Here is a 27513-nt window from a genome sequence, read left to right on the forward strand (position 1 = left end):
TGTATTTGATACACTGCTTCTGATTATCCCTGATTAGCTGGGAGAGAAGTCTCAAAAGCCAAGACACAACAGGCTTGTCTTTCTCCTTGCCCTCTTTTATATGTCGATTGTAGTTTCTATGGTTATCCTCTTAAGTATGATTTTAAATAGTTACCATGGTACTTTGTTAATACTCATTTTCCTTGTTCCTTGTTTCTGTATTATACCATCTTCAAATACTCAGTGAGTGTTATAATTGACACAAAATTCATTATCATCCCTATTGTTAAAAATATTCACAGTCATGTGGGTGGTGTTGGTGCAGCACCGTATAAGGAACAGATGCTAGGGTGGTACGGGGCCTGATGCTGGAGACCCACGGTGACTTTCTGTCGTGAAGTCCAAGGGCAGCAAGGAATTTGTGTCACTCTCAAGCACTACAGAGTTTAAATCTGCCAAGGAAAAAATGCAGAATTGTAGGTCGCCTTAAATGATTAAAAGTCACATGAAGGATGGGGAAAGAAAACCCCTAAGGATTGCTGGCTAGACAATCTTTTATAGTCAGAAGCTGTACCGAAAGCAATTGTGCGAGACCCTAGAAATCAGAGATGGAAATGGGAGTGGATTACATATAATACAAAAGACAAATGCACACACATTCCCTATGGAATGGCCTTTTAATGTAAGACAAGCTGATTAGGACAAAATGCACAGTAATTAAGGCACGTCTTCAGAGGGGTTGGGGTGCCGAAGTCTTCACATTCATACACTTAGTTTATTTTGAATTCTATTATGATAATTATATTATTTTTAAAGTGTGAATTTTTATAATCCAGTTACATGAAAATGACAGATGACTAAGTGAGGTTTGTGTGTTTAACCTCATGATCTGGTTATATGCCATTTGTGTGCCTCGCCTAGAATGTTTGCCTTCTAATATTTCTGTGTGTTAACCCAGCTGCCTCCTTTTATTGCTGCCATATTACAATGGATGTTTTCTGCATTTTTATGAAGAGCCTATTAGCAGCCTAGGCTTGATTTAAAGAATTTCTCCAGTTTATGAACACAGTTCATCTCTGTGAATGAATTTAGCACTTTAATGCTATTTATTTACTCCACACCATAAAATGTAATATAATAAATAATGGGTCCCTTGGGCTTGTGGTAAAACTCAGTGATCATCCTCTCAGCAGGAAGATGAACACAACTTGAGTGGAGAAATAATGATCAAAATTCACCACGCTCACTGGGATGCCATTTATATACCTGAATCTAATAAAGGCAGAATTACAATGCTTAACATTATGCTTCGTACTAGCATCTGAATGTAATGAGACCGGGGGAAGGAAAAGACTCAATCATATTAGCAACATTTTGGAAGATTGTAACAACTCCAAATCAGTACTTCAAGTAAAGAAGAGTTCTTAAAAGTATATAACACATGATTTCTTGTGATAAATACGTGTTAGGTTAGTATTTTCTACCATCTTCATCCATGGAAAATCCTTGGATTTTTTTTGGGAGGGGAGCAGAGGGAGGTAGGCAGAGGACATTGTTTCACATTTTCTTCATTATCAGTTTATCATTTTGGAGGTTTTCAAGATGACCCTGTCAACTCTCCATAAATGGAATATCTCACTGTGGTCATTGGTCCATAGGGCCATTCTCTTTCATGGTTGAAATCCAAAAAGAGTTAACATTCACAAATGTTTAAAACTCTGTGTGTAGCAATGTGTCCATGATTATATTGAGATTATTCAGGTTATCTATGTATCATCTTTGCTTCTATTTCCTTTCATTAGACGTTTGTTCCTTGAAATCGGAGGCAAATATACATGCCTGTAGGAGCTTGACTGTTAAATAAGTGTCTTTGGCATAAATGGAGACTTAGGCAAACTGAAGGGGCTAGGCTGTTGTCGGCTGCAGCTAATCACTGTCATTTAGAAGATAATCCCAGTGGTGCCAGATTGTCTAAAGTTGAAAAACAAGGAAAAAGTCAGATGCCTTTGATTACTGTACGAAAACCTTAGACATTCAATTGTCATCTCATTTTTAAATTTTTTTTAATGTTTATTTATTTTTGACAGAAAGAGACAGAGCATGAGTGGGGGAGGGGCAGAGAGAGAGGGAGACACAGAATCCGAAGCAGGCTCCAGGCTCCGAGCCGTCAGCCCAGAGCCTGACGCGGGGCTCGAACTCACAGACCGCGAGATCATGACCTGAGCCGAAGTCGGACGCTCAACCTACCGAGCCACCCAGGCACCCCAGTCATCTAATTTTTAAAAATTAAGTAGTGTGGTCTCCTATCACATATGTCAGCATTCTGGTTTTGATTCATCGGTTGCCAGTGTGATAGTTTTGTTTTAAATTATAAATTCATGCAAATGCTTATACAGTCAAGGCTCTTATTATACTTTTAGTTTGAGGCATTTACTACCAGTTCCAGTGTGCCTCCATTTTCGTTCTCCCTGGCCACGCAGATTTGCCACGTGATACATTGCTAGGGCTTTTCTTTGACATCAAATCACTCAAAACTTTTCACATCTTTAAAGGAAGACTGTCGAATGAAGTTAGATATTGCAAAGTACAGGTATATATACTTCAACAAACCCAAAAATACTTAGTGTTTCTTTCATATTGCATGTTTACTTCTCAGTCTTTAAAATGAATATAATTTAGGGGTGCCCGGGTGGCTCAGTCAGTTAAGGGTCCGACTTCGGCTTAGGTCACGATCTCATGGTTTGTCAGTTCGAGCCCTGCATCGGGTCCTGTGCTGACAACTCAGAGCCCGGAGCCTGCTTCGGATTCTGTGTGTCCGTCTCTCTCTGCCCCTCCCCTGCTTGTGCTCTGTCTCTCTCTCTCAAAAGTAAATAAACATTAAAAAATTGTTTAAAAAATAAATAAAATGAATATAATTCAATTTCAGTTGATTATTTATTTAGAAGTATATAAATGGTAGAAGGATATGCTGAGGTTTACCCTTACGGTAACAGAATCATATATGATTTGGTGATTGCATTTTGCTACTAGCAAATGATAAGCAGAGTCATCACCAAAAAGAGGTATCGACTATAAATTTAATGTTTTTTAAAGACAGGTATCAAAGGGTTTTCTCATTTCATTCAAAGGCATTTGCTAAAGTCATAATTTTACTGTTATCATATGATACTCAGGAGAATTCATATTGATCTATTCGTACAACCCAATGTTTCTCTAGATAAAATTTATTTAGTATCACCTGGAACAGTGCATGTATGTATGTAATAGTGACCAATCTGTGAAGACTTTTTGCCTTCATAGGTCTATGTGAGAATATGTGATATCACCTTAGAAAACCCCAGGTTATTCATATAAACCAGGCAGTATATCCTAGAAATACACCATAGGCTGTGTGTAATGCTGTGGTTCTTGATCAGGTAAGAGTTGGCTTTATTCTGAAAGATTTTGAGGCCTGATTTGCTAGTTATCTGCTTCTGGCGTGGACAGATCATTCTACTTTGCAAACTGTATAGAGCAGACTATATTCTTGATGGCCCTGCAAGATGAATAGCCCCAGACTGTGTCTCCAGATAATGGGGTGGGAGTAGGGAACAGTGTAGAGTAACCCTCTGATGAGAGGCTTCGGAAGGCACAATTTTGATTTGGGGAGCTGGGAGTTCAGTACTTGCTTCTTTGTTGGCCATCTTCAGTTATTAGATTGAGCTGAAACCTGCTTCCTTATAATTTTTACTTTTAATCTCTTCAGCTTCTAAATTCACGTAGCACTTTTTGATTCTCTTCTCTGGCAGTTGATCGTCTCTGCCTTGTGCGTTATCTGTGCTTCTTTCGTGAATAAAGAATGGCTCGTCTCTCTTTGGGAAGGCTGCCTCCTTTTTGAGCCTGCAGCTTTGATGAAGAAGATGAGGCAGCCACATCTGCTGATGCAACTCAGTCACGCAGGGAGCTGCAAGACGAGTGGGGCGAGAGTTGCAGTCCTTTACTCATTCAGACAGATACTTAGTGAGTGCCTGTTATATACCAGGCACTGTTCCAGATGCTAGATGGCACTCCTACTCTAACTGGATGTCTTCGTTTCCTTTAGACTATATGAGAGCAGAATTTTTGTCTGATTACCTCTGTATATTCCACTTCATCTAGCACAGCACGTTACATTTAGAATGTGTTCAGATTTTATTTTTTAAATGAGTACAAGGCTCAGTATGCCTATTTTGGAGAGCACCATAGAGTAGAACTAATCCCTTTACGACAGCCATTAAATAAATTAGTTACATTAGCCTTCTGTCCGGACTAAGTGACCTTAGTTCTTCAACAGTTCTTTTTTCTAAGTAGTTTGATCGCCTTTCTTTGGTTCTTCTGTAGTAGAGTATTTCCCTTTTCATGTGTAGGAACCAGGAGTAAGTACCGTATTCAGGATGCGATCTGATGTATGTATGTTAAGTGCAGAGGAGAGCACTGTACTTCCTGTGATTCATGAATTTCCCATAAGGCATTTTATTAGCCAGCACCCTCTCCTTTTATCCCCCAAGGCAGTCTTTTCTCTCTTTCGTTAAGTAAATATATTAACTAATAGGGTATTAAATGTCTGTGTACAGGCTCCAAATATGTATACTCCTGAACTGTTTTCCTGATAATTTTCATTAATGAAAAGACCTTTTATTTTCAGTAGGAGGTTCTTATCATGTACATTACAGAAAGCTTTTCAAGAAGTCATTTACGATTACCATTTTGGGGATACAAAAATGTAGTAAGTGTGTGTGTGTAAGAAAGAGGGGGTGGGGAAAGGGAAAATGAGAACGAAGTGATGACTCTCCAAGGCTCCACATTCTTGCCTCCTAATTTTCTGACATACTTGTTTATACTGATAATATCTGTGTAATCCTTGTAGAATAGTATTCTGTTTTATTTGACTTCCCTATTTCCTGTGCACGAAATAAAATGAACTGGTTTGGTAATTCTTAGTGTCTCTCTTATCTCTGGTTTTTAAGTTCTAGAAAAAAAGAATGAAAATATTCTTGTTGACATCTTTGTTATGGTTACGATGTGTTGCTGTTTCTAGGAACAAATGACAAATCCCCTTGTCTTTACCACTGCACAAACCTTCTACCAAACCCATGGGTCAAACGGCCCTATCCAGGTGATTTACTGTGCTTGATCTGATCCATGATTTCATCTTTAGACACTTCCATCTTTGTCAGGGCCATACTGATCTCCCCACAAGGGATATGTAGCAGTATTTCTCATATGTCAAGTGCATTCCGTGCATTAAAAAAAAAAAAAAAAAAAGAACATCATCTGAGTTAGCCATAGTAAAATTCCAAAGCTTCATTTTGGAATTACAGGCTTGAATTTTAAGTTTGCTTTTCTGTTTTATTGTTGTTTCGCTTTTGTTTTTTAATTTGGCTTTTGCTTTCCTCCTGGGTTCCAGCTTCCTTTTTTCTTCAATTTATCACATATTTTTAAAATGCTCACTACATGCAAACCACTGTGTTCAACACCTTGACAGTTAGAAAGGTAAGTGAAAGCTCCTTTCCTTTTTCCCCACTTCAAAGCAACCCAAAAAAGTAATCTCTCAAATCCTCCCCTTTCTGCTAACTTGCTTCAGAATAGAAAGCTTTGGTTTGTTGTTGTTGTTAGTGTTAGCTAAAAGATTTTATACATATTTGCTTACGTTTCCTCCACTGGTCGATAGTATGTTTTAGAGAGCCTACATCACTTAGTGCATTAGGATGTTTATTTCGAACCTATAAAGCGTTCAGCAGTATACCGGGCTTAAAATGCTTCACTCTAATTGTACTCTTAAACTTTCATTGGCTATTTTTAATAAGGCTCTATTTTCTCCAGTTTAAGAATAACCTTTTTTAAAAGGGTGAACTTTATGGAAATTGTATTAAATATATTTTAGTAAGGCTTTTTTTTTTAACACACACAAATACACATACACACACGCACACACAAAAGATCTTATCTAAATAATGTTGCTGTGTGTTATAAACACAAAAAGGCTTCTTTGGTTGGATTTAATCACATGTCTAACAAATCTGCAGTGCCATTTTGTAGCACCATAGATGGACTGCTTTATTCCATAGACTAGTTCCAGTTCTAAAACACAGGGAAATCTGAGTTAACTAATTGAAACACTCATTTGGATAAGAACTTCAGCAAGGTTCAGTAATTCTCAATTTCCCACTTTGCTTGCAAAACACAATGTAAGTACAGAATTACGCTCTTCACAGCTTATTACACTGTGTGTTCACTCAAAGGGAAATAATTTAATGCAATTTACTCCCAACTGTTTCCCTCATGCTGACCCCTTTATTAAAGTTACTGATTTCTCAAGGTTATGTTTATTTTGAAACTTTTTTTTTTTTTTTGGAGGTCATAAATTTAATCACACACCTGGTGTCCTTCTCCTTTTGTTTTTTTCCCCTTTCAAATTTCCTCCTTGTGTCACCACACCAGCTCTTGAGGGCTCCTGCCCTCTTTCTTCCTGCCTGGTTGGTCTGTTTCATTTTAGATATTTGATTTTTATATTTCCCTGGTTATTCTTCATATGTTCAGACTGATCTCAGGACTTGTGTTTAGTTCAGGGTCATCACATATTAATCATTCAGGCCCTTGCCTGGGGTTGTTTTTGCCAACACTCTCAAAGTTGGAAAAGCAGGACATATTTTCACTTGTTATCCTAGAAGTCTGATGCTTCTCTTCCATAAATTGTTCATTTGGAGATGAGCCATCATGCTGAATGCGAACACACCATGCAAAAATTTGAAGAAATTTTGTTTTCAGAATTTTACAAAGAGCTTTTTTTTTTTTTTTTTTTTACCTTTTGCCACCTGTGTTCTAATCATGCTTTTCAACTTTGTCTCCAAGCATTTTTAAAAAACTTTTTAAATGTTTGTTTAATTTTGAGAGACAGAGAGAGACAGAGAGCACGAGTTGGGGAGGGGCAGGGAGAGAGGGAGACACAGAATCCAAAGCAGGCTCCAGGCTCTGAGCTGTCAGCACAGAGCCCGATGCGGGGCTTGAACTCATGGGCCGCGAGATCATGACCTGAACCGAAGTCGGACGCTCAACCGACTGAGCCACCCAGGTGCCCCTCAGAGCATTTTTATTAATAATGTTGTCTGGTAATCTTTCCTTCTCAAAACTGATGGTGATCAGGTATCCCTCTGTTCATGCTCGGAAGGCTCTGAGACTTGTTTTGACAGTGATAGATGTCCACCACAGAGGCACTTAGAGCAGAGCTTTGCACCTGGTGTTCCTTCCAGAGCTCCTGCTGAAGGTGCTGTATCGTGCCCAAGACCTGGTCCTGGGGTTGGCTATTTATTTATTTTTTAGCTTCGCTTGAATCCCATCTTCTCCCCATAGAACGGTGGAGACATTCTATTAATTGTAATGCTTTATAATTGGTTGGCATTGCCAGTCATTATTTGTGTTAGGCCTTTTTTCTCCTAGCGTTTGTATTTTCTCAGTGGGCAACTTTCTGTAGAATCCCGGAGCTAAAAGATGACTCTGAAATGGCCAGAGGTGATAATGTATGCAAGACAGCATTAGCTTGTTAATCTGCCTATGACCTAAGTATGGAAGTAAATAGACCTGAAAGTGTAGAATACTTAGCACAATATCTCACTGTTAAGTAGTGGGTGTTTTTAGAAAAATTAGGTCAAAGTCCTTTGTGATTTTTATTGATTTTATTTAATGAATTTATTTTGTCCTTCTAAGGAACCACCTTTATTCCTCAGCAATCCCTGTGAATTAGAGGCTAAAAATCTTTGTTTTACACCTGGGGAACAAGTGGATGTTCTGCTTCATCCTCAGACAAGAGGGTGATTGATGGCTTTGATATCAAAGTCTTAACTGAAATAAATTTTGTCTCAATTTGAAAGAAAATAGTGATAACACAGGGCCACTGCTGACCATCTCAGGCTTACGGAAATGTTTTCTTTTTTTTTTTTGGTCCTTCTCCATTTACTTGTACCCTAGACTGAAAATCTTGCATTTTCCCTTAAAGTTGATTTAACAACATGGCAAACATTTAAAAATATCTGAAATAAAGAATATAGCACATTCTACTGAAATAGGAGGCCAGTAGTTTATATATGCTTGGTCTAATGCATTCCTCACCTTACATAAATCTCCAGAAAAGCTATAGGAAGGAAACACATTCCCCTGACACGACAGGATGTAAAATGGATATAAACCAATTACTTTTTGCAGTTCTCAGAGCAGTCTCAGGAATACTGACCCCTCTGACTTCATTTTCAGGCAAGATCCTTCCACCCCCACCTTGCAAGAAAAAATAATTGAGCTGAATTCCAAGCAAGAAAGCAGATCAAGGTTTTCAAAGAATAATTTTGCTAGGACCTATGAAGCAAGTCACCTTTAAAACATGCCAAACGTAGTTGCTTAAATACATTTAAGACTCTAATCACAGAGGTCTTTGATGAACTTTTCCCACTTTAAATACATCAAAGTAAGTAAAGAGAGTAGAGAAAGCCATTAGAAAATCATTATAATAAACACCAACATTGATCTACTTCTGTCTCCTTTGGAACCTTCCCTCCCCTTGTTTTAAGCTATTCAGGTGGGCTTTATCTAGTGAAGTAATCAGACTCTCCAGGCCATCAAAGAAGAAATGTAAGTGATGGGGGGGAAAAAAAAACTTTTTTGAGATTTCAAGGATACTGATCTGTACTGTGAGGACCCAGTTTTTGGTTCTGACTTTCAAGTTGAACCTTTTTGATGGTAAACAGCCTCCTGCTTATGTCTGTGTGTTTTGGCTTAAAAAAAATCAATCTCTGAGAAAATGGGCTTCCTTTCAGCCCCGTCTCCTCTGATGATTGATGTTAATTCAGGAAGCTGCTGACCCAAGAAAAAAGAATTGTTTGTGCTGTTGTTTTGAATAAATAAACTTACGAAGAATCAATGGCTGTAGCTTGGAGAAATTAGGTGGTCGAGAGCATAAAGTCTCTTTCCATCGTGTCTCTCATGTAAATAAGGCTTGTAAAGGGCATTTCAGCTCCAGATATCTTTTTGAATGATGGAGGCTTGCTACAAAGGGGAATTGTCCTTTAATTTAAAAAGAAGTGTTCTATCTGTAGTGAGGAAAGTTCGTGTTTGTGACAGAACAGGACACCTACTAATTCCTACAAAGAATTCCAAACTGGCAGTAGCAAAGCCAGTGTCCCCGTCACGGGCCTTAGCTCACATTCAGGATTGTTTGCTTTGGGACCTCAGTCTTCCCACTGCGGTTCAGAGAAACATTTCGGAAGGACTTTGGAATGTTTTATTTTGTTTGAAAATTCAAAGGCTACGTGGTCTGCCAGCCCCAAATAGTTAACCCGGGTGATTTTCGGATCCTGCTGGCTGTTTATCCACTGACCGTACGTGAATGCTTCTGCTTTGCCGCATCACGATTTCCTTGACCTAAACCACACCACCAAGCGTTGCGGTCACGGAGGGAGGGTGACATCACCTACGATGTCTGTTCTTCAGGCAAAAATGTGGTTCACTGGGTTCCTGGCCATGAGACTCACAGTCCACGTTATAGGCCGTCCACGACATTTGAAAATAGAAAGACAGCCTTGCTCTCTGTTACTTTTTATTTTGGTACCACTTACTCAGCAATGTCTGGTAAAGAATGTGCTTCGCTTCTAAGATGATCTAATCCACAGTTTCAGCCAATCCAGCACAGATTTATGTTAGAGATACATGCAGAGTTAGGGGCGCCTGAGTGGCTCAGTCGGTTAAGCCTCCGACTTTGGCTCAGGTCATGATCTCACGGTTCGTGAGATCGAGCCCTGCGTTGGGCTCCACCGTGACAGTGCATGGAGCTAGCTTCTGATTCTGATTCTCTCTCCTCCTCTCTCCCTCTCTGTTCCTCCCCCGCTCACGCTTGCTCTCTCTCATATAAATAAACTTAAAAGAAATTTTTTTAAATATGTGCAGAGTTAGAACTTAACATCACCATACTAATTACAGCCTTATAAATTGCAAAAAACATAAAAATCAAGCGATAGTGTGGAAGCTAAGTAAGTTATGGTATTTTCAGGTAATGTACTATTATATAGCCATGAAGTCAGTTTCTTAATCTGTAGAATGGAGAGAATAGTACCCGCCCCATAGGACTGAGATGCAGACTAAATGAGTTCACATATGTGAAGCACTTCAAATAGTGACTGGCATGTAAATATGATAGAGCTGTTTGCTGTTTTTATTAGTGGTATGTTAAAAGTTTACACATGAAGAGCTTTTGTTAGCAAAGAGAAGTATGTATGTTTCAAGTAAATACAAAATTATGGACATAATGAGATCTTAACTATGTAAAATACTTTTAGGAGGTAATATAACAAATAATGAATATAGTTATCCCTGAGTGTTACTTTTTCCTTTTTAGTATTTCATTTTTTCTATATTTTAATATTTTCATCAGATGAGTATATGTTCTATGATGGGGGAAAAAATGTGATTTTAGAAAGTGTCAATAGTGTCCAAAAATGCATTTTGTCGAAAAGAAATGATCTGATACATCCAAGTCTGCTCAGGCAATTCAGATTAAATAAAAAGAGTGAATATCTACCTAGTTTCAAGTCCTGACCCTACCACTTACTAGATGGTTGGTCATCGGTAAACTATTTAAACCCTAAAAGTCTCATCTGTAAAAGAGAAATAAGGTCATTTTTTTCCACTTATCTGATAATGCGATTGAAAGGGTTGCCTGAGGAAATGTATATGGACGTGCTTTACAAATACTATCTCACAGTATACAAAATATTCTATCTAGGCTTTGTTTTCTAGATTTAAATGGTAGGGACTTTCAGGTGTAAATGGTATTAACTAAAGAGATTTACTGAAATTTTTAACAAAAAACGAATGACGTATGACTCAACAGTAGAAAATGGGTTTACCTAAGACTGTATCTTAGACTTAAGCCTAAACTGTATTCCACACTGGGATTTAGATATCTGTGAAGTACTGATTGGGTAGCCCAGAGTCCAGTTCATTTTATGGGAAGAAAATCGGATTGACATTCTTAGGTCATGAAACAATACTCTTGATTTAGAAGGAGAGTGGCCATTATATGCACACCCAGCTCCACCCTCAAAACCCTAATTGTCTCCTAGACTATCCCTCTTCCCTTGTTTTCTGTTATTCAGATGTAGTCTTTAGTAGGGTGAGTTAATCCCAATGAGTGTGCATGCCTATGTATGCCCCCCCTGCTGTTTGGACAGTGAAATCTGACAGTGCTGGTGTTGAGCAACGAAAGTCGCAGTGTCTTGTAGGTTTATGACTATAGCATGAACTTGGGGATCTGCTTTCACCTGTAATGATACTGGGACGTGTCCATCATTCTCAGGTTCAGTTTATTTGTTTATTAAGTAGAGGATTCTTGGGAACGTCAAAGGAAATGGTATCTGTAAAAAATGGCTTTTGGAAACACTTAAATTACAGAAACAGGATATTTGTATAGCCTCAAAGTATCTCTCCCAAAGTGTTTATTACCATGGACGTTTTAACCTAAGTCCACAGATGCCTTGACACTCCTCCCCCCAAAAGATAAAACCTAATTCCCCTGCCCTAGAGTGTGGGCTGGACCTTGTGACAAACCCCTGGAAAGGGAAAGAGAGGAACTTTATAGTAGAGAAACCTGTCAGACACCGCCTTGCATGTGATCAAAGTTTACATCACCAGTAATAAGACCTATTGATATCATGTATCCCCTGATGTGATAAGATGAGGAAGGCACTTCACCTCTGGGGTAGTCCTCCCCGAAATCCATAACCACCGTCTAATCCTGTGAAAACATCAAAGGAACAACATAACTGGTGAGCCCTCCTCAGAAGTTTTGAAATCATGAAAGACAAAGCCTGGGAACTGTCATAGGTTGGAGGAGACTAAGACATGATGATTAAATTCAATGTGGCATCAAGGAGTAGACCCTGAAACAGAAAAAGGACATTAGTGGAAAAACCGGGACATCAGAATGTAGTCTGTAGTGGAGTTAATAGTATTGTACCAATGTTAACTTAGTTTTAGTAATGGCACCCTTGTTAAAATGCGGGGAAGTGGGTGAAGGGCACGCGGAACTCTCCATACTGTACTTGCAGCTCCTCCGGAAGTGAACAATTTTTTCAAGATTAAATGTTAAAAAAAGAAAAAGAAACTTAATACTCGGGAAGTAACACACAGGTGTATAACTTAATTCGAAAGAAATGGTATGCTGTGCACTGTATTCAGTTGTATTTAATAGAATCTGTATAATCTGTGTAATTAAAAATTTGATTCATCTGGGGTGCCAGGATGGCTCCGTCAGTTAAGCATCGAACTCTTGGTTTTGGCTCAGGTCATGATCTCACGGTTTGGTGAGTTCAGGCCCCGCGTCGGGATCGGCTCGGTCATTGTGGAGCCTGCCTGGGATTCTCTCTCTTTCTCCCTCCCTCTGCTCCTCCCCCACTCATGCTGTCTCTGTCTCTCTCAAATAAATAAATAAGCTTTAAAAATTTTTGATTATTCTGATGAAATTTTTGACTTACTACCTTTTGTTACCATTTTAGAGCAATTCTATCATACATTTTCATTGGGCTGTTTTCTCTGCTGGCACATCAGCTCTTGTATACGTCCTTTATTCTGATGGTCATTTTTAAATATGCACAGTAACAAACGCTTTCCCTTTACTGTGGAGAAGGAATGCTATATCAAAATGGCTGAAATGGAAGCTCGCGAGAAACTTAAAACTTTACAAGTTGGTTAAACGATGTAGAAGTCAGGAAAAATGAGTAAGTCTGTTAAGCATGATAGCAGCCATGCTATTAGAATAGTTAATTATGGGATATCACAAATCTAGCACTGTTTTCAACACTTGATAGCTATGCATTTATTTAATCCTTACAATGAAAACTTACAACCTATGAGGTACTCTTAAAGTTCTCAAGGTGAAGAACTTGACACTTCGAGAGGTGTCACCCTATTTCTGAGAATCCATATGCTAGGTTCATGCCATAACATGTACTAGAGAAACACCCAGGTTACCCTGCGTGGCTTTCCAGAAGAGAAGCATTCCCTGAGCAATGGCGTAGGCCACTTTTCTCATGCACACATTGTAATTTCATTGCCTGCTAGTTCCGAACCAGATGTTAAGTCGTGTTTGCCATCAGACCCTTTTACCACCTCCTAGGGGCTGAGGCCGTCAGTCAGAATGACTCAAAAGCTACACCTGCTGGGTCCCAGAGCACATTATATTCTCCAGCACCAATACGTGCTTTTGAAGGAAAGGAGTTGGTCCACACATGGCAAAGGCATGTATGGATTTCCTTTCTGTGCCAACACCATGAAATGCTTTTCTTTAAACAAGTCCGTGTCCTGATTTTTCAAAGACTTTATCATTCTATGAAAGGGGAAAAAGTGTGAAGACCTGATTGAAAGACTGCCCTTCCCGCTTTGATTTTTCTGAGCACCGTGGCTCTCTTGAATGCCATCTCTCCTCTTCTTTTACTCCGGTCTTTCTTCGTGGGGCCTCGCTTCTCCTTCCCTGTGTGTTTGTATTACATGGCTCATTCCAGCTGACACATTTTGTTAGTGTTCACAGACAGATGAGAAGGAGTAAAATCACTGTGAGTGTTGTTTCTCATTCTTTTAGGTCAATGGGCTTACTTTCAGAGATGGCACTCCTCGATTGCTCTGCTTGGGGCATAATTGATCAGTATCAAGTTGGCAGCATATTCTACATCTGGCTTGTTAATTTAACTCACCGCGTGCCGACTTCATAGCGGTGTTGGCTTCTCTCTTAGGGCTCAGTATGTAACATACGTATTAAACTGTCAAGACGCTGGCAAGGCAAGAATGAGTGGTTTATAACTTACTCATCTGAGCCATTATAAGTAATATCTGTGGCTTTTGCATCAGACTAAAACACATGGTGATAATTACTCTCTCACTGATCGTTAAATATTGTTTAAGGTTAGAATAATTTTAAGTAGAATCCTCATTTGAAAGCCCTACCTCTAATATGGCTTTATGGTCTCTGCACAGCACATAATTACCAAGTTTTGGGGCATTTGCAAGATTCTAGGCATTCTTTAATCAAGAAAAGCAATTTTGCCAGTTTTGTTAAAACAGCTGTCACTTTATGATACGTCCACTTGTGGGGAAAAAAAAAATGAGGTGGTATATATTAGCATCAAATATGAAAAGCTGGTGAAAATTTTACCTACAAATCTCCACCTCCAAAATACAGTGATATAAAATAAAATACCTAGAAAACAGAAATTCCACCCATTTTTCAAAATTATTATTAAACCATGGCATATTAAGCAAATGATCACCCTGTGCTCCCGGGTTTCTTTATATGCATTTAGCAAGCTGTCCTGGATCATTTATAAAGAAAGTCACAAAATCACATTTGCTATTTTAAAGATGTATTACTTGGGGCGCCTGGGTGGCTCAGTCGGTTAAGCGTCCGACTTCGGCTCAGGTCATGATCTCGCGGTCCGTGAGTTCGAGCCCCGCGTTGGGCTCTGTGCCGACAGCTCAGAGCCTGGAGCCTGTTTCCGATTCTGTGTCTCCCTCTCTCTCTGACCCTCCCTCGTTCATGCTCTGTCTCTCTCTGTCTCAAAAATAAATAAATGTTTAAAAAAAAAAAAAGATGTATTACTCTGCCAACATAATCCATACGGTTTATCCAAGTAGTTGAGACACCTCCGCTTAACCAAAACTTTAACAGATGCTACTTAGCACAGATGTGATGAACTTGTAAGAGACTGATCACAGCTCAGAAAAGACGCCTCTAGATGTCATCTCCTTCTTTTGCCTTTGATAAGACTGCATGTAAACTGTGATATAGTGTTTTACAAATGAAAGGTAAAGTATTAATCCTTCATGATAATTTATTATATCAAAATTAATTAATTAATTAAAATGTGTTTAAAATGCCAGAAAGCATTATTCTTTGGATTTTAATGCACTTCTATAACTTTGTGAAAGATGAAAAAGTGATGGTTTCATTATACTGTTTATAAGCTTGATAGACTTACAAAGACCAAGCATTTCAGTCCAAAACTACCACATTCTTACTTGATTTTCAACTTTAAGTATTGGTAGTTTGAAAAATGCCACATTACCTCAACTTTTTAACGACTGGGTTTGATGAAGGAGAAAAGATTTTGCATAATACGAGACATTTGTGGGTCCTAGGTTAAAGGAAATGGGGAAGAAAAATTATTCGAAATGACCACATAAAAACAAAATGAAGGGGCTTTGATTTCTGGCAAGGTTGAGAGCTAAAAAGTCTGGAAAATTTCCCAGTATGAAACAGTTAGAAATGCTGGATGTAATGTAATAAAGGTCCTTTCAAATGTATTGCTGACCTTGTTAGTAAGAGGTCTCCTGGGGACGAAAATAAAGAGAAAACCAAAAACCAGAGCAGTAAAGCTAATACCGATATTGCAGCTGCTTGGGGCATTTGTCAGTCTCAGTAACCAGGAGGCTTGAGTTTTAACAGCTGCATCACTACTGGAGACAGGACCTTGGGCCTGCACAAGAAGGGATTTTAGAATTAAAACCACCATATGAAGCACAGAATTTTTGAACAGTTATAACTTTAGTAAAAGAGTAGAATAGAAAAAAAAAAAAATCCACTTAGCAGTAAAGAGAAATGACGAGGAAATTCGTCCTGGCAAAGCAAACAATTCTTCTCTGGAAGGATACGCTGTGAATTCAGACCTCAGTTCTGTCCATAGATAAAATTGCCTAACACATGAATTCGCAACCTGAAATTATGGAAGTACACAGGGGAAATGTAACCATGAGCTAGAGTCAAGCAGAAACAATAAGCAGTTGAATTAGTTCCTAATAATTTTAGAAATGGGATTAGTAGTTACAGAATACAAAACAGATGTGTTTCAAATATTTAAAAACTAAAATTTGCATCAAAAACATAAAAGAATAAGATGCTGGCAAAATAAAACTCTAGGCAGTCTTGATAAAGAACCAAAAGGACCTCTAGGAGTGAAAATTCTAATCTTTGCCTTAAGAATTTAGTTCATGGTTTAAACATCAGATTAGACACACGAGAGAATTAGCAAACCACAGACAAATCTGAAGAAACTACTTAAAAGTAATGAATAAAGACAAAATATTTAGAAAATATGAAAGAGAAGTTAAAATATGTAGGCTACAGTGACACTTTTACAAAGGACTATGAATTTTTTTTTTTAATTTTTTTTAATGCTTATTTTTGAGAGAGATAGTGCAAGAGGGAGAAGGGCAGAGAGAGAGGGAGACACAGAATCCAAAGCAGGTTCCAGGCTCTGCGCTGTCAGCACAGAGCCCGATGCAGGGCTTGAACTGTGAGAGCTTGACCTGAGCCAAAGTTGGACGCTTAACTGACTGAGCCACCTAGGCACTCCAGGGACCACCAGTTCTTTGATGACCTTCCTATCTTGAGATGGAGTCCATGCCCTTGAAACTGGGCAGATTTGTGACTGGACCAAGAGTATGGTGTAAATATTATATAATTTCTGAAGCTAAGTCATAAAAGTCTATACAACTTCTACCTTGTTTGCTAGAATGATCGTTCTTGGATCCCTGAGCTGACATGAAAGAAATCCATTAAATTACTGTGAGCCTCTGATGTTTTGAGGAATACCAAACCATTCAGAGCCCAGTCCTAGCTCTTGAGGTCACTCCTAGTTGTTTGAGTGTTCCCATCCGAGGTCCCAGACATCATGGAACAAACACATTCCATCCGTGCTCTGCCCTATTAGAATTCTTGACCCACAAATAGTGGTTGTTACTAAGTTTTGCAGGGAGTTTTTACACAGCTGTAGGTAAATGGAACAGATAAGATGAGAAGTTCAAACATACATCAAGAGAGTTTTGAAAGAAGATAATAGAATGGGAAAGAGGCAATAGCTAAGGAAATAGAAATTGAGAAATTTCTAGAATTGATAAATGACAAAAACCCTTGGATCCCAGAAGCATAATGAATTCCAAACAGGAAAGATAAAAGAGACCATACTTTAATGCAGCAAAATACTATGGAACATTAAAGTCAAAGATAATACGTTAAAAGCAAATGGAGAGAAAATAAAAATAGATTACTGAGCAATGAAGTACAACCTGCATCAGTAAGTATAGTTAAAACCTGGAAACATTCTGTTAATTGACAGAAGGATTAATAAATATATTGTGATACGCTACAACAATAAAAAGCTACCCATGCTACCCAGTAATAAAAAATGGTTGAACAGGAACTGTGTACCTCAACAGGAATCAATCTCCCAAACATAATGTTGGAAGAAGAATATAATATGATGGCATTTAGGTAAAGTTTAAATGTGAGAAACTGTACATATGTCTCTGTGTATTCTTTCGTAGTCCATGTGTATATAAAATATAAAGACATAGTTCAGAAGGATGAACATTAAAGTCAGTATAGTGGTCACTACTAGGGGTGAGAGAAGGAAGAGGAATGTGATTGGAGAGGACTACACTCGAGGCTTGAATGTTTTATTTATTATTATTTTTTTAATGTTTATTTCTTTTTGAGAGAGAGAGTGAGAGACAGAGTGCGAGCAGGGGAGGGGCAGAGAGAGAGAGGGAGACAGAATCCGAAGCAGGCTCCGGGCTCTGAGCTGTCAGCACAGAGCCTGACACGGGGCTCGAACTCAAAAACCGTGAGATCGTAACCTAAGCCAAAGTCAGACACTTCACCGACTGAGCCACCCAGGCACCCCAAATGTTTTATTTTTTTAACTGGGTAGCAGCTGCATGAGTACTCATTATTCTTTGTACTTGTATGTCTGAAGATTTTATAATAGAATTTTGAACAGGAATAGGAAGATTTAATGAATAGGGTGAATAGGAAGCTATATGACTTCTTGAAGGAAATACGTGCTTAGTGTGAAAAGATTTGGAGAATAGAAATTATGTGAATCCTATTGTCACAGGAGGGTGGGAGAGACACTGGTCCTTGTCTCACAGAGTCGAAGAATTAATCTCACGGACAACAGAGAGTGAGCAAAGTGATAGAGTCTGTTGAGAGAAAGTGTAAAGCTTTCAGGAGTGAGAGGGGTCCCGACTGGGTAGCCAGCAAGGATTTTTGTCCCAGACTTTTTATTGGGACCTTATCAGAAGGTTTGTGAGACTTGATGCGTGGCATCTAGCTCGGGCAGGTCAGGAACAGGTTTATCTCATCCTCCTTTCTTCCCAAACTCTGCTGCCACTGACTCTTCCTCAGCCTCCCCACTGCAGCTGCAGCCTGACTCCCTGAAGATCCCTTACCTCTCCCTGCCTAATGTTAACCCTTTCCCTATTCACTGTTTACCTTTTGGGTTAAGTAAATAGTTAAACACATAGAAGAAAGATCAAAGCAGATCTGGCATGAAATCAGTTCTACCTGACTGAGACATTTTTGAGCCTTGGCAAGTGGGGGTTGATGAACTGGTGGAGGGGAGGAAGTAAAATAGGAGATTCGGAACCTTATGGCTGAAGTCTAGGAATTGTTTATGAATGGAAGGTGTTGTTTGATAATGAACAAGGTAGAATTTGGACTTCTATATCATTAGTGATACCACTGAAACATCTTTATACTCTTAAAAATCCTCTGATCTTTCTGAATATTTATAATAACAAATACCGTGCTCCATTTTGATGGTGACTATTTTTCATTACTCAAACACCTGTCCGTCACTGTGATTTGTCAATCATAAATGAAGTCCTTGTAAGTAAGAATGAATGGGAAAGAGGGGGATGTGCGTGGGTGGGACTAGAGAAAGACAGGTGAGAAGCAAAATACTCACTGATTTTTAAATTGTTAAGAATATTGGTTCTGAGGCCATTAACGCCATTTTCTTCTTTCCAATGGTAATTTGGTCAAATGGAGAAGCATGAGTTATGGGAAGACAGCTTACTTGGAGATTTAACTTAATTTTTAAACCCTTTGGCAAAACTTTTGCTCAGTCTTTTAGTTGGATCTTTTCTTTGCAAATAGAGACTCCTTCAGATTATTGCCAAGTGTTATGGCAAGTATGTGATGTACTCGGGAGTTATTAAAAAATACAGGGGATGGGGCGCCTGGGTGGCGCAGTCGGTTAAGCGTCCGACTTCAGCCAGGTCACGATCTCGCGGTCCGTGAGTTCGAGCCCCGCGTCAGGCTCTGGGCTGATGGCTCGGAGCCTGGAGCCTGTTTCCGATTCTGTGTCTCCCTCTCTCTCTGCCCCTCCCCCGTTCATGCTCTGTCTCTCTCTGTCCCAAAAATAAATAAAAAACATTGAAAAAAATACAGGGGAATCACAGGAATGGTAGTAAACATTATAAAGCTGAGTAGAAGAAGAAAATAGAATCTGAATGATAGCTGGCCCACAAATACTCATCTTCCAGTAAATGATTCAGCTGACTTTTATGTTTGCCTTCCCTACTGTGGTTTTATGTTCTCACAATTTGGATTCTTTTAAAAATTGGACTTCTACATCATGATGCTTCAATTGCTTTTTTCTCTACCTCATTTCAATTTTTAGCTTTATATGAGTAAGCATATGATCTTGGCTTCTAGCCAGGCTTCGAATCAGCTGCCGTGGGTCCACTTAGCTGTAGAACAAGGTCTCTAGTCTGACCCCATCAACAGGGACTTTATTATATGTGGACTAGATGAACTCAGTGATGGTGACAGTTCCTTGGTCTCATTTTTACGCCCAGCAGTGTACCATCAGCAGAGTGTGATTTCCACCTAATCAGCTAGTACAAGCAAAGATTTGACGGGGTTACCACAGTTTTGATAAGTCTGTAGGCAAAGAATTATTACTAAGTTTAATATCTGGTACAAAGTTAACGTTACTAAGTTTAATGTTTGGCTTTCTCTAGTAACCTTATTGTTTCATATGTTTTGATTCTAAATTTCTACAATGGTATTTGCCCCTCTCTAGTGCCTCTTAGAACCTGTGTTCCCCACACCTCATGACCTGATTATTAATACAAGTACTAACCTTTCTCCAAACTAGTTAGTTCTTTAATCTGGCCTTAAAATAAATTCAAGCCATTGTTCATTATATTTTAGCTTACCTATTACTAATCAGTTGCCGGGAAATGTAACTTAAAGAAAGCACCTACTGGATAAAGGTATTTGTTTGGCATAAATATTTGCATCAAATCTTAAAATACTAGTGTATGAATCTAGGAAACGATGTGTGTGTACAGGCATATGTAAAATTTATTTTTAACAGTAGGCTTAGAGGACATGTTTGCCTTGAAGCACTCTTAAAGTAGTTGGTCTAGAGTAGAACTCTTTAGCATTGCTTTATATGCCATTGAACTCAGACTTAGAATCATGATTGAGACACCCCATAATGCAAATAGAAATGTCCTGAGGTCATTGTGTAATTTTATAGGGCTCTTCACCAAAGCCCAGAAGAAAGTAGTAAATTATATTAGCATGATTAACTCGAAAAGAGCTGGCCTTTTTGGGAAGCCAGCTGAAAATCGAATTCTGTGTGTAGGCACACAGTGTATAGAATAGGCATTATATGGTGTACATATCTACATGCATTTTTCCTTTGATCAACACAGCGTTTAATTAACTGGAATGAAGTCTTCCACAAAATGACAATATGTCTTGAAAAAAATGGCACCAATAAAACAATACCTTGAAGCTTTCTACTCTGAGTCCCAGTGGATTAGTGATTTCACTTTACATTTGAAATGACAGTATAGTGGTGATTATTGCTCCTTTGGGATGGATAAGAAAAGAAATGGTGCCCAATTTTATTAGTCATTAGTATTCTCTGTTATAAGTGATATGGGAAGCTCTGAAACTGGAAGAACATGGCCTGAATATATTTTTTTAAACAAGTAAATTATCTTTCAGTATTAGTAAAAACGTAGTTTGTCTGCCTTAGAAAAAGAAAACCTTCAAACATAATTTAGCTTGTCTGTCATTTTAAACACTTCTGAAGACATAGCCCCATGGTCCAGGCCCATTTTTCTTTGTCAGGAGATGGTTCGTTGGTTCCTGGGTGAAAGTTTTGACATTTATGCTACATTCTGAGTACTTGAGAAACCAAAGGGTGCCAGTTCTTCTGGGATTAAATAATGGTGTCTCCTCCGTCAGTCAGACATTTGCAGTATTCTGTGTATGGTCTGAAATCGTTGAAATGCCCTCTTTCCTTACATATTTTTATTATGATACTATTGATTACCATTCTTGTTAGATTTCTCTTTGTTACTAGTCATCTTTATAGTGTCTTCCATATGCAGTCCAGTCTTTCTCATCCCCACATTTATTGCTGGATGGATTAAGAAATCCATTCCTGAAACTATGTTTTGATCTCCAAGCAAAACAGCCTACTCCTCCAGCTGTATCTTGGTAAGTAATCCTCGCAGTGGAGCACTTGCTCGGAACCATGCTGAAAGTCCTTTCCCTGACCATTTTCGGCTTCTTCCTTGAGTGTTCATCCAGTTCCCCTCCCATCTCTCAACTCTCAACACATACAAAGTAAGGGAAACTGAGCAATCTCATGGCCCCAATCTTCACATACCTGCCCAGTCATGACAGCTTTGAAGTAATAAAGATTTTTATTCCTGATTTTCTTGAAGGGGAGAAGAATCACTTTTTAAAATTCATCTGAAAGCCAAACGTTATAAAAATCTTTTTTTTTTTTTTCCTTATTAACACAGTATTTATTTGTCTTCCCTCTGTCAAACCCGGAGTCAAGAATTCTCCCCAGGCTGCCTGGCAGTGGGAGGGAGGTATTCCAAAAGGAACACACAGGGCAGATGAGACACTGGGGAAAGACCTATGGGAAGTGGAGACAGCTCTGTCACATGGAGAAGAGGATGAGAAAGGCCACCATCATGCAAAAGAGTCCCGTGGCCTCCGGGAGGGCAAAGCCCAGATGACGTGGGAGAAGAGCTGTTGCTTCAGAGAGGGGTTCCTGGCATAACCAATGATGAGGCTCCCAAACACAGTCCCAGTTCCAGCCCTGGAGCCAGCCACCCCTACCGTGGCAGCCCCAGCCCCAGTGCACTTGGCTGCTGTGTCCTGTCCCTTGAAATGGCGCTGGTTCGGAAGCTGCGGCTGGGAATACGTGAGGTCAGGGGTGTGGGACTGCCAAGCTGCCAAGGCTCCATCTGTCAGTGTCTCCAGTGGTTTTAGCGACACTGCAGACAGTGATGGGCTCAGCAGCTGAGAGGTGCTCCTGACCAAGAAGGGACGGAGACTAACTTTGCACTGAGGGGCTTTGGCCGGAGAGTAGTTCCCAGTGCAGAGAAGACGGGGCGGAGGGGGGATCCTCTTCGGATAGCTTTCCTAACACCCTTCAAGCGTTTTCCAGCAGCCCCTGGTCATCTCTCTTTCTTAAAAATCAGTGTTTCTTAATATTGTCAATGACTTAATCACATTTATTAAGCATTTGCTTCGTGTCAGACGATGCGCTAACCACATTATAGGCATTATTTTTACTTTGCCCAAGCGGCCTTATGCAGTATGCTCTTTTTTTTTTTAATTTTTTTTTAATTTTATTTATTTTTGAGACAGAGACAGAGCATGAACAGGGGAGGGTCAGAGAGAGGGAGACACAGAATCTGAAACAGGCTCCAGGCTCTGAGCTGTCAGCACAGAGCCCATCGCGGGGCTTGAACTTGTGGACCGCGAGATCACGACCTGAGCCGAAGTTGGGCGCTTAACCGACTGAGCCACCCAGGCGCCCCTGCGGTATGCCCTTTTGATATCTTTGTTGTTTTGGAAGGGGAAATTGAGGTTTAGCGACTTGAGTTACAGACCCCTCGTTACACAATAAGGAAGTCATGGAACCCTGGTTCAAACCCAGGCAGTCTGATCTGATTCCAGAAGTTGCTCTCTTGATGGTCATATGCACTAAAATCAGTAAAACTGTGTAATGCTGCCTGTGTCCGCACACTGAGGATAGAAAGAAAGATGGCCATACTCAACTCGGTCTCAGTAGCCTCTAAAAAAGAAAGGCTATTAAAAAAAGGTGGGGGGGGGGGCGTCTATTAGAGGAAGGGAGAAGCAGGACAGCAAAACACTAAGACTTTAGAGAAGAAATTATTTTTGAGCAAAGTTTCAGTAGGTGTGGCCAGATTGTGTAGCCTGGCTCAAGGCTGAAGAGAAAAGGGGAGTGGTCCTGAGAGGGTGACCCCTGTACCAGTGCCGTCTCATCTCTTGGGAAGTTGTTAGAAATGCAAACTCTCAGTCCCACCCAGACCCGTGGAATCCGAAACACTAGAGGTCAGGCCCGGGATTTTGCTTTGTTGCAAATCCTTACAGGTGATCCTGATATGTGTTCAATTTTGAGAGTCATTGTAAATGCTCAAGTGAGAACACAAGACTTATTTCAAGAATTTGAATATTATTTTCACTTCTCTTCCTTGCAACCAGAAGGAATAGATCTGGGTCTGATTCCACCTTGCCTGTCTCTGGTCCAATAGTATTTGCAAAGAGAAGCAGTTGACAATATATTCTCTTTTTATTTATTTTTAGTTAAAAAAGTACACTTTATGGATAGCAGGAGCCAATGGTTTACCCTCAAAGAGTTGAGCCTCTTTTCAACTAACCTATCAGTCTTGAAAAACTTACTGTTGTTGCCATTATTTAATGTCTGGGTCAAAACCAAACCATTGACAGCTTAAGTCATTGTTGATCCTTGTTAAACTAACAGTGACTGATGTCCATTAAATGTCTACTCATTTTAAAAGTTTGACATGCAGGGGTGCCTGGATGGCTTGGTTGGTTAAGCGTTGGACTCTTGATTTCGCCTCAGGTCAGATCAAGCCCTGCATCAGGCTCTGTTCTGGGCGTGAAGCCTGCTCTCTCTCTCCCTTCCCCCATGTCTAGAATTGACATGCAATTCTAGAAGTTCTGAATTACGCTTATCTGAGCAACTAATGTTGTGCATCACATCCTGTTATAGTAAAAGCCAAAGGCCTGTCCAGATTCATTTATTGTAGTGAAATATGACTGTAGTAAGGATCACTTGAAATAATACTGTCTTATATGAAGATTAACATATGGTTGGTGTATTCTTCACATTTCAGAGATTATCTGTGCTGTTTCTCAGGTCATTAAAAAGCAAAATATAGTACTGATTATGGATCATTTAAGCATGACATTATAAATGTAAAACAAATTAATAGTCCCCCTTACATTTTGGTCTTTTTTTTTCTTTATAATCTCTTGGGTTTTTTATTGTTGTAGTTGACATTGAAGTGACATAATTTACTGATTTATTGAAATTAACTGCTTTTGAACAGCACATTAATCCCCCTCTCCTTTTTACTGTGTTTCTATTATATTTATTACAGTTATATTTTAACTTACTTGTTTGCATGTTTTCGAATCTGAAGGCAGAAAATCTTGTTGGTGTCCCATGCCTAGGGCATAATTACTGGATTCCTTTTTTTCTTTTTAAGTCGTGTCACAAATGGTCCAGTCAGTCGACCCTATGCAATATATACATTTAATAAACATTCACTGAGCACCAACTTTGTATGTTAATTGCTTTAGGAAACATTCTAAGCACTGACTGGTCTGTACTTGGCTGCGTGAGAATTACTACCTCCGGGCCCCATCCCTAATGATTCAGACACTACAGGTTAAAGACTGGGACCTGAGAAGCTAGTATTTGAAAGCTCCCAAGGTAATTCTAGTGTTCTCTTAGGGCTGAATGATAAAGAGATGGTCCTTTCCCTAGACTGGTTAGTCTTCTTCCTTATCTTTTCTGTTACTCTTTATCTCTGTTCTCATTCATAGAAACAAGCGAAGTAAAATAGGGAGATGATGGCTTATGTTAATGCTACAGAAGTGGAAGGCACCTTCACAGATTATCTTACTTAACTGCTACAGTTTTTCTGTGAGGTAAATACTATTATTTGCATAATTTTTTTCATAAAGCACCGAAGGTTACAAAATCTTACACAAGGTCATGCATCTAGTTAGTTCTACAGCATGGGTTTTAAAACCCAGAGGCGTGTAACTCAGGAGCCCACGTTCTTTTCCCCTAACATAACCAGCACTACCATACAATGGAAATTAGTTGTTTTATAAACGTGCTATGCTAAACTGAATATATGTGTTCAGTTTTAAGAACAAAGAAAAATGCAAATAAGTCGAATGCTTCATTAAAAAGAGTTCAAATGCTCTAGGAAAAAAGAGGATGAAGTTGATTTTATGTTTGTGGCCTTTGATTTTATTTTTTTCCCCTGTGCTCTGTGTATTTGTGCCTTTTCAGGAAAAGAATGCCTTCGGCTATTTTTTTTTATTCGGCGTGTATAGTTTTAAGTAGTGATTTCATTTTTGAGTTGAAACTACTAATATGAAAGACAATGCATAGGGGTATTGTACAACTTTATTTTTTAGCACTATACATTATATATCTTTTCAACTCGTGAAAAGAGCTACCAACATTTAGTGGGCATGTTACTCTGTACCAGGATCTAATGTCTTGGTTTTTTATTTACATCAAGTATGTTGGCTATTGTTTTTCTCTCTAAAGGGTTTTTAAGGCCATGTATTTAGATTTTGCATAGAATGTTAAAGTTTGGAGGCCGATGGTTAATTTATTTGTGCGTGTCCTGTGTCTATAATATGGAAATTAAAAATAGGGTCATGATAATAACTTAGTCAATAAAAGTAGGCATGTGTTTTACCAGTATGATGCCATGAATATATTATTTCTTATAAAGGTATGCAGTAACCTTGAGGTTGCTTTTGAAAAGTACTGTTACTGTTAATTAGTATCAACATTCACCTTTTTAGAGCCACACGATATGATGCAAATGTTTGCAAGGGTGAAATCTTAACACACACTACAGAGGCCAGTGTGAACTATATTTACAGAGGGTTATATTTACATTGAGACTGTTCAGAGATTCATATTCTTAAACTCCTCTGTGTCTTTAGGATGCCCTTTGCCTTAGCCCCTCGTGCAAATCTATGATCAGCCTTCATATCCACTCCTCAGTAGAGTTTTGCCTGCCTGACCCTTTTTATGCTGAATCAGTGATTAGGTGCATCACTTCCTGTAGAGATTTATCTGAACGTGTGTCTTCTTTACTACTGTGAGATATAAGGACCATCTGTAGGTGCTCCAGTAGAGTCTAACGTATTGCACATTCTCTAAATGTTTGATTTTGGCTTAATGAATAAAGTTTATTACTTTGTTGTTTATTGCCGTTGTAATGGAGAATGTACTAGAGCAATTGATTTTTCGTTATTAGTTGTGAGATACATATTGTGACTCTTATTTTTAGGAAAACTGAGTTCCAGAGTAACTAAAAAGCTTGTTAGAGTCATATAGAAGGTTCCTTAAATTTAGTCTGACACTGTAATCATTTGTCTTTCAATCCTATATACTTTTCAATAAAACAGCATTTGCCAAACTGTTCCAAAAGACATTAGTGCCCCAGGAAATGTAGCTGGAGTCATGGCCTGTAAGGGACAAGACAGAAGTTAGCGGGGGAAACCCTTGCTTAAATAAAATCTAGTAGTTTTTTTTTGGGGGGGGGGATTGGTTTTTTTTTTAAACTCCAGGACTTTTCTGAACTATAATGTACTGAAGTGCAGAGTGCCAGAAAGATTCATATAACATAGAGTATTTTACGAAGTTACGTGTTAACCCCATCTTTAAATTTACTCTTCTCTTGAGAGACTATTTTTTTTTTAAAGATACAGTTTAGAGAAGCTGCACTAAATGAATTCTGTATGATGTTGATTCAAGTTCTTTATATCAAAGTCATCTTGACTTTGTGTGTGAACAAAAGAAATTGAAAGATATTGGTTGTGGACTACTCTTTTCCTGGATTTGTCTCTGATTTACTCTCTGAGTTTTGCAAATTCCAAAAGTGCAGGAAATCATTTCCATTTATTCATTAATAAAGAGGTTTTCTGGGGAAGACACATGTTAAAATATCCAACCTTGGAATTTGCGATTTTGAGCCTGTAAGTCTATTGTTTTGCTAATAGGTCCTGGCCAACATGTATATGCCAGATAATATTACAACAAATAACAATGGACAATCCACATTCATTTATTTTACTGAATTTATGTTATTTCCTGAAGTAGGTTGGCTTGGTAATTGTTTTTTATATGGAGACTTAGTTATCCAATGTGGTCCAAGGAACATTGCAGGGACCACTCTATGTTGTAGTTTATTTGTTAATAAAGGGAAAAAAACAGAGTTTTTCTCTGCTATTAAATATCATCTTGATAGTATCTGTTTTAAGAAAATTCAACTGATCAAATTCAAATCCTAGGCTTAACCTGAATTAAAGTTTAATTACAAGAGGGCAGTTAGAGGTAGTTGTGATTTCAGAAGGAAATCTCCAAAAGCTAATAGAGATTGTGGTTTTGGGGAGAGAATCCACAACACTAGTTGTAAAGAGAAAAGAACCCATTAGTGTCCAGGGTAATCAGTGTAAGGGACTATTACTGCCATCACTGTAGGGAATTCGTGATGGTAGAAGGGACAATTGAGTTTTTATAGTTTCCTCCAGGGACTAAGTAACTTAATTTGGTTAAATGTAGTCTG

The 27513-nt window shown here is 38.8% G+C and overlaps 1 protein-coding gene and 1 pseudogene across 1 annotated transcript in view; one reads left to right on the plus strand and one right to left on the minus strand.

The window, feature by feature from the left end:
- The window catches only part of EXOC4 (exocyst complex component 4), a 754543-nt gene that overhangs the window by 388559 nt on the left and 338471 nt on the right, over positions 1-27513 (plus strand). The gene's annotated exons all lie outside the window — the stretch shown is intronic.
- Positions 21789-27513, minus strand: part of LOC115527347 — a 46639-nt pseudogene continuing 40914 nt past the window's right edge.

This window comes from Lynx canadensis, chromosome A2, assembly GCF_007474595.2.
Source record: "Lynx canadensis isolate LIC74 chromosome A2, mLynCan4.pri.v2, whole genome shotgun sequence".
In the NCBI taxonomy this organism is placed as follows: Eukaryota; Metazoa; Chordata; class Mammalia; order Carnivora; family Felidae; genus Lynx; species Lynx canadensis.